The sequence below is a fragment of the Loxodonta africana genome, chromosome 12 (assembly GCF_030014295.1).
Source record: "Loxodonta africana isolate mLoxAfr1 chromosome 12, mLoxAfr1.hap2, whole genome shotgun sequence".
NCBI lineage: Eukaryota > Metazoa > Chordata > Mammalia > Proboscidea > Elephantidae > Loxodonta > Loxodonta africana.
The window spans coordinates 11232979-11238978 of record NC_087353.1 but is presented as its reverse complement, the minus strand read 5'-3'; positions in this window follow the sequence as shown (position 1 = coordinate 11238978).

Below are 6000 nucleotides of genomic sequence, written 5' to 3'. Positions count from 1 at the left end.
AAATCAAATGACATATTGCACTGGGCAAATCTGCTGCAAAATACCTATTTTAAGCTTTAAAAAGCAAAGATGTCACGATGCACCTGACCCAAGCTATGATATTTTCAATTGCCTCTTATGCATGAGAAAGGTAGACAATGAGTAAGGAAGACTGAAGGAGAATTGATGCCTTTGAATCATGGTGTTGGTGAAGAATATCGGTTTATCATGGACTTCCATAAGGAAGAACAAATCTACCTTGGAAGAAGCACAGCCAGAATGCTCTTTAGAAGTGAGGATGGACAAACTTTGTCTCACATACTTTGGACATATTATCAGAAGGGACAATCCCTGGAGAAGGACATCATGCTTGGTAGAGGGTCAGCAAAAAAGAGGAAGACTGTCAAGGAGATGGATTGACACAGTGACTGTAACAATAGGCCCAAACACAACAATGATTGTGAGGATGGCTCAGGACTGGGCAATGTTTTGTTCTATTGTATACAGACAGGGTTGCTCTGAGTCAGAACCAACTCTATGGCACCTAACAACAGGGATAGTACATGCGGGAACATGTTGGAAGAGCATAGAATTTAGCTTTCTGCTGCGCTGAATTTTTGGAGCAGTGAATCTGTATTGGGATTTCAAGGAAAAAAAGGACTAGAATGTGCCTGACAGATAGGGGTGGATAACCCAGTAAGCAAGGTAAGCATGGGCTTACTTGTGCTTACTTCCTAATCTGTAGTTAACAATTTCACAGGGGTTTCACTGTGCTTAGTTAACTAATCTGTAGTGAAATTACCTTACTTACTGGGACATCTGCTCCTGTCAGTGATGGCAAATTTGAAAAAAGTCTTTGATTCTGTAGGAAGGTGCTGCAGGTTTGGCAGAGAGATGGATGCCAGCCATACCTAGAAGCAGAATCTTTGATGTGGTGAAAAATGTGAAATTGCTCACTACAGATATTCTAGAAAGCACTGTGTTCACCATGCCTATTGGATAATATGCCCCTGCTGACAGATGGAACATCCTAGTCTGATGTCCCAGGTTACCTTGGAAACAGACTTTGAGTTGGAGTAAGGGCAGTGGGATATTGGGAGAAGCTGGGCTACGATGCAACCGAGGCCTCAGCTGATCCCCCGGCAAGCTCTGGACCTGGGATTGCCCTTGAGAGTTTTCCCTAATGAGGTAAGAGGACTGTGCCTTTATAGTGCTGCAATGACCAGTCATTGATGAGGACTGTCGTCAGAAAGGGAGAGATGACCTTGGACAAGACAGCTGTCTTTTTTCAAAGGCAATCCCTGAACAGGGACTCAGGCGAGAACAGTCAGTTGCCAACACTCCCTGCAAGAGGGGTAATGGATGTTTAATTCTTAAGTGGGTCTAAGAGAGGACCTGGGCAGTTATCATAACATCTACTACATCTAATAACATCATTCTTAAAAACAATTAAATAGAATAGCTAAAACCACCTCCCTTGGCCCCACATCCACCTCTAGCTTTTATTCTGTTTCTCTATTCTTCTTCAAAGGCATGCTTCTGGAAAGATGCCTCAGTATATGCTATTTCCACTTCACTCCCCATTTACACCTCAGTATGTTCCGGCCTGGCTTCTGTCCCCATCATGACTCAAAATAACAAATGACCTCTGTGTTGCTAAGTACAATGGAGAGTCTTTAATGCTCAGCAGACACAGTTGACCACGTTCTTTTAGTCTTCTGTGACTTCAAAATTCTGTTTTACCCTTACATCACAAGCTGTGCCTTCACGATCTCCTTTGATTCCTGTTGTAGATTGAATTGTGTGCCCCCCAAAAGACATGTTGAAGTCCTCACCCTTGTACCTGTAACCCTGTTTGGAAATGGAGTTTTTCTTTGTAGATATTATCAGTTATGTTATACAAGGCCATATAAGAGCGGGGTGGATCCTAATCCCTTCTGATTGGTGCTTCATAAAAAGGGGGAGCAGACATAGAGACAGAGTCACACACAGGAGAAGGCACCATGTACAGATACATATGTGAGCAACAAGGGGACACCAAGGATTGTCGACAGCCACTGGAAGCCGGGAGCGAGGCATGGAACAATTCCTTCCTCAGAACCCTCAGAATCAGTCAACATGGCCCATATCCAGATTTGAATTTTTAGCCTCCAGAATTGTGAGACAGTAAATTTCTGTTTTCTCAAGGAATCTGCTTTGTGGCATTTTGTCTCAGCAGGCCTAGGAAACTAAGTGCCTCACCCTTCTCCTTAAGCCTTTAAGCACTGGATTTCCTCGGGGCTCAGATCTGTGTCCTCTTCTCTTCTCGCCCTAAACTCTCTCCCTAGGCAATCTTTCTCACACACACCTTGCCCTTCCACAAGCTCTTTCCTCGGTGCCTCATCCTTCTGGTGTTAGCTGAAGGGTCACTTCCTCATGGAAAGCTTCCCCGTCTGCTTCGAATTTGCCAAACCTCACTGGTATGTGCACTCATAAGTCTGTATATTTGTCCTTCATAGTGCTTAGCATAGATGAAATTTTCCATTTGTTCATGAAATTATTTAATTAGAATCTGACATTCTTACTCTACTGTGAGCTCTATCAGGGAAAGGACAGTTGAGATAGGATGTTCAATAAATACTTTTTGAATGATAGATTGGTGGATGAATGAATTCACTAAGACATGGAACACAGAATAAAGAACAAATTTTCAAGAAAGATGTTCCCTCTAGTGCTGAAAATGTTGGGTTTAAGTTGCTGGTGTGATATCCAAGTGTTATGTCCAACATACACTTGGATATATACACTTGGATAAATGGTAATAAAAGATATGGAGCCGGACAAAACCATCCAGGGCTGTATAGAGTGAGAAGGGAAGACAGCCTGGTACAGGACCCTGAGGAATATCAAGGCAGGGGAACAGAGGCTCCTAAGGAAAACTGGCCAGGGCAAAAACCAGAGGCATTTAGTGTCAAGAGATCCTAGAGAAGAGATTGTTCGTAAGAGATAGAGTATTCAATATTCTCACGTTGCTAAAAGATTAAGTAAAATAAGAACTGAAAATCTTACATGACCTTAACAATAAGGAGGTTATTGGTGACCTTAGTGAGAGAATTTTCAGTGGACTTGTTATGAAGAATTAGTGGGAAGTGAGGAAACGCAGACACCACGTGTGGTCAACTTTCTTGAGAAGTGTCTGATGAAAGGAAGGAATGACACAAGACAATAGCCAGAAATGAATTTGGGAAAGAGAGAATATTTATTGGTGTTTACATTGGGAGATATACGAGCAGGCATTGAGTGGGCCCTTGAAGAGCAGGAGGCTGAAAATGGAGACAAGGTGTGGGCTAGTGATAGAGGGGATTCCTGAGAAGGCAGGGATATCTGGGCAAGAACACAGGTGGAAACGTGAGCAAAACAAAAGAGGGACAGACAAAAGGAAGGATGGAGCTTGGGTAAGTTTTAAAATCTGGTGGCTAGAAAGTGAGTGAGGTCTTAGGTGAAGGCCTCTGTTTTCTCTGTGAAGCCCCATTCATTCATTCTCGGTGAATCCTAAGGGTACAGCAAAGATGGATTGGTGAAAGTTCAGCAATGCTTCTTCCAGTTCAATAATAAGTACATTTTAATAATAATAATGTTTGCAATAATAATAATAATAATGATGACAATAGCTAACTTTTTTCGAGTATTCGTCATGTGCCAGATACTATACCAACCAGTTGCCATCAAGTCAATTCCAATTCATGACGACTTTATGTGTGTCAGAATAGAACTGCTCTCCATGGGGTTTTCAATGGCTATCTGTCAGAAATGGATGGCCAAGGCTTTCTTCTGGCCAAGTAATTTCCTAAGGATTTTAAGGTAATTACCTCATTTAATTTTCTCGGTAACTCAACTGAGATTAAATAAAATTAGTGTTACTATTATTTTTATTTTGCAGTTGAACACACACACACACACACAAACTAAGATTTAGGAAGGTGAAGTAACTTCCTCAAGGAGGCACTTTCAGAACCCAGAATATCTTGACTGGTAGTGAGTTCCCCATCTCTGATGCCTAAAACGTGTGGTTGCTGTGTAGATCACAAAGTGGAAGTTTCTTTTAGAAGTAGGAGATGAAAATATATATTTTAAGGAAAGGCTGGTCATCTTTACCTCCAAATACTTAGAAGTACTTGCTAGGTATCTTCTAAAGAATAATTCAAGCTACAAAGGTGGCATTACTGTCATGTGGTGGTTGTAACCTGTATACCTTGGGATTTGGGGAATCCATGCATACCCAAGGGTCATGCAAAGAAGCTCTGGATTTGTCTTCCTCCCCTCCCTGTACCTCTCCTGTTACAACTAAAACATCTGCACTCCCATCTGTTCAAATGCGTTTTGGGGTCACTTATAACATTTCATATTAAAAAGGTCCAGTTGCTGAGAAAATGTATAAAAACCAGTGCATGGAATAATGAAAAAGAAACCAGTTCTGTTGTAACCTCACATTTCTGTGACTTTTGTTTACCTAAAATGTTTATGTAAGAAGTTGTATCCTGGTGGCTGGAACAGCTGGTCTTTTCAACATAGCTTTGTCAGTATACATTTCAGACTACTAGGATCCGTGCCTGCTCCTGAATCCAGCCACCCAACTCTCAGCAGGATTCCCTCCTCCCTTGGGAGGGACAATGGATGTGAGCCACAATTCAGTGCTTCTCAGACTTGAGCGTCCATGGCAATCACCAGGGTAGAACCCAGATTGCCGAGCCCTGCCAGGAGGGTTTCTGATTCTGTATATTTAAGGCGGGCCGGGGAATCTGTATTTCTAACAGCTCCCAGGTGGTGCTGATGCTGCAGGTCCCAGGTTGCCTTCTGAGTAGCGCTGATGTGCACTGCTGCCCAGGTCCTTGAACCGAGCTCTTAGCTGCTCTGCTGTTTTGATTTCCCCTTCCCCATTTTCTGAAAATGTCTGCTTTGGAAACAGAACTGGCAGACTTGCTCTGGGCTGGCTCACACAGAAAGCTCCTGACTCAGCTGTTTCTCACTGATTCTAGCAGAGTCCCTGGGGAAGAGGAGGGCGGGCGAGTGGACAGGCCTCCGTAAGGGATGAGGCTCTGGCCGGCTGGGTGACCCGTGGAGCGATCTACCGCAGATCGCTCTGGTTCTGCGGTCTAATGAGCGATGTGATACCTGGACCGTGCACCTCTTTAGAGATGAAATTCCAGGGGTGGGCAATGGATAGTTAATCACCAATTGGTGATCAAGCTGCTGTTTCCATGGTGATTTCACTCAGAGCCCCACGTATCCTGGGCTCTCACCTCCTCCCATTCACTGTAACCTCCATTAAGTAGAGACAAAAAGATTAATACAGCAGAAGCCATTTAATGAACTCGGGGATCGGACAGAAGCTTTTAGCTTCTTCCTGCTACGAGGTTCCTGGAACAGCAAAACAGCTGCCTTTCAGCCTCTTACACGAGAGCGCAGAAAGGCTTTCACGGGGTTTTTAATCTCTCCCTTATTGTCAGACATCAATTGTAGCAAATGCCTGTCCAGACGGTCTCCTCGTTTTGGGAAAGACCCCCTTTTCTTTACCTCTGCGTGTAATTCATTTTATCTCTCCACACCAGGATGGGGAGAGAATAGGGTATCAAAGGAAATGAAGAATGGAATGCAAACCTCCTCTCCCAACAGGAGAGGGCAAAAAGGAGAAAGCCTTGCAGCAGTGGTGGAAGCCGCAAATTAGGTGTCTGGAGCCCCGTATGTAATTCAGGACTTGGTGTGTGATGGCAGCAAATCGTCTTCGTTCTTCCACCTGTAAAATGGGAAAAATCACGCGTGCCACTGAGCTAGCTGTGGAGGGATAACGAGGAGTGTAAACAGCCATCTGTAGAGGCTCTCATCTGAAAGGGAAATGTGAGGAGGACTTAAATCCCTGTTTTCCTGTATTTTATAAGGCCCCCTGCCCAATTTGCTCTCTGTAACCTCTCTCCTGTCGTTGCTCCCTCCCCACACAGCAGCGGCTGGTGTGAGCGCAGCCCTGCGCAGGAGGCTCCCCAAGGA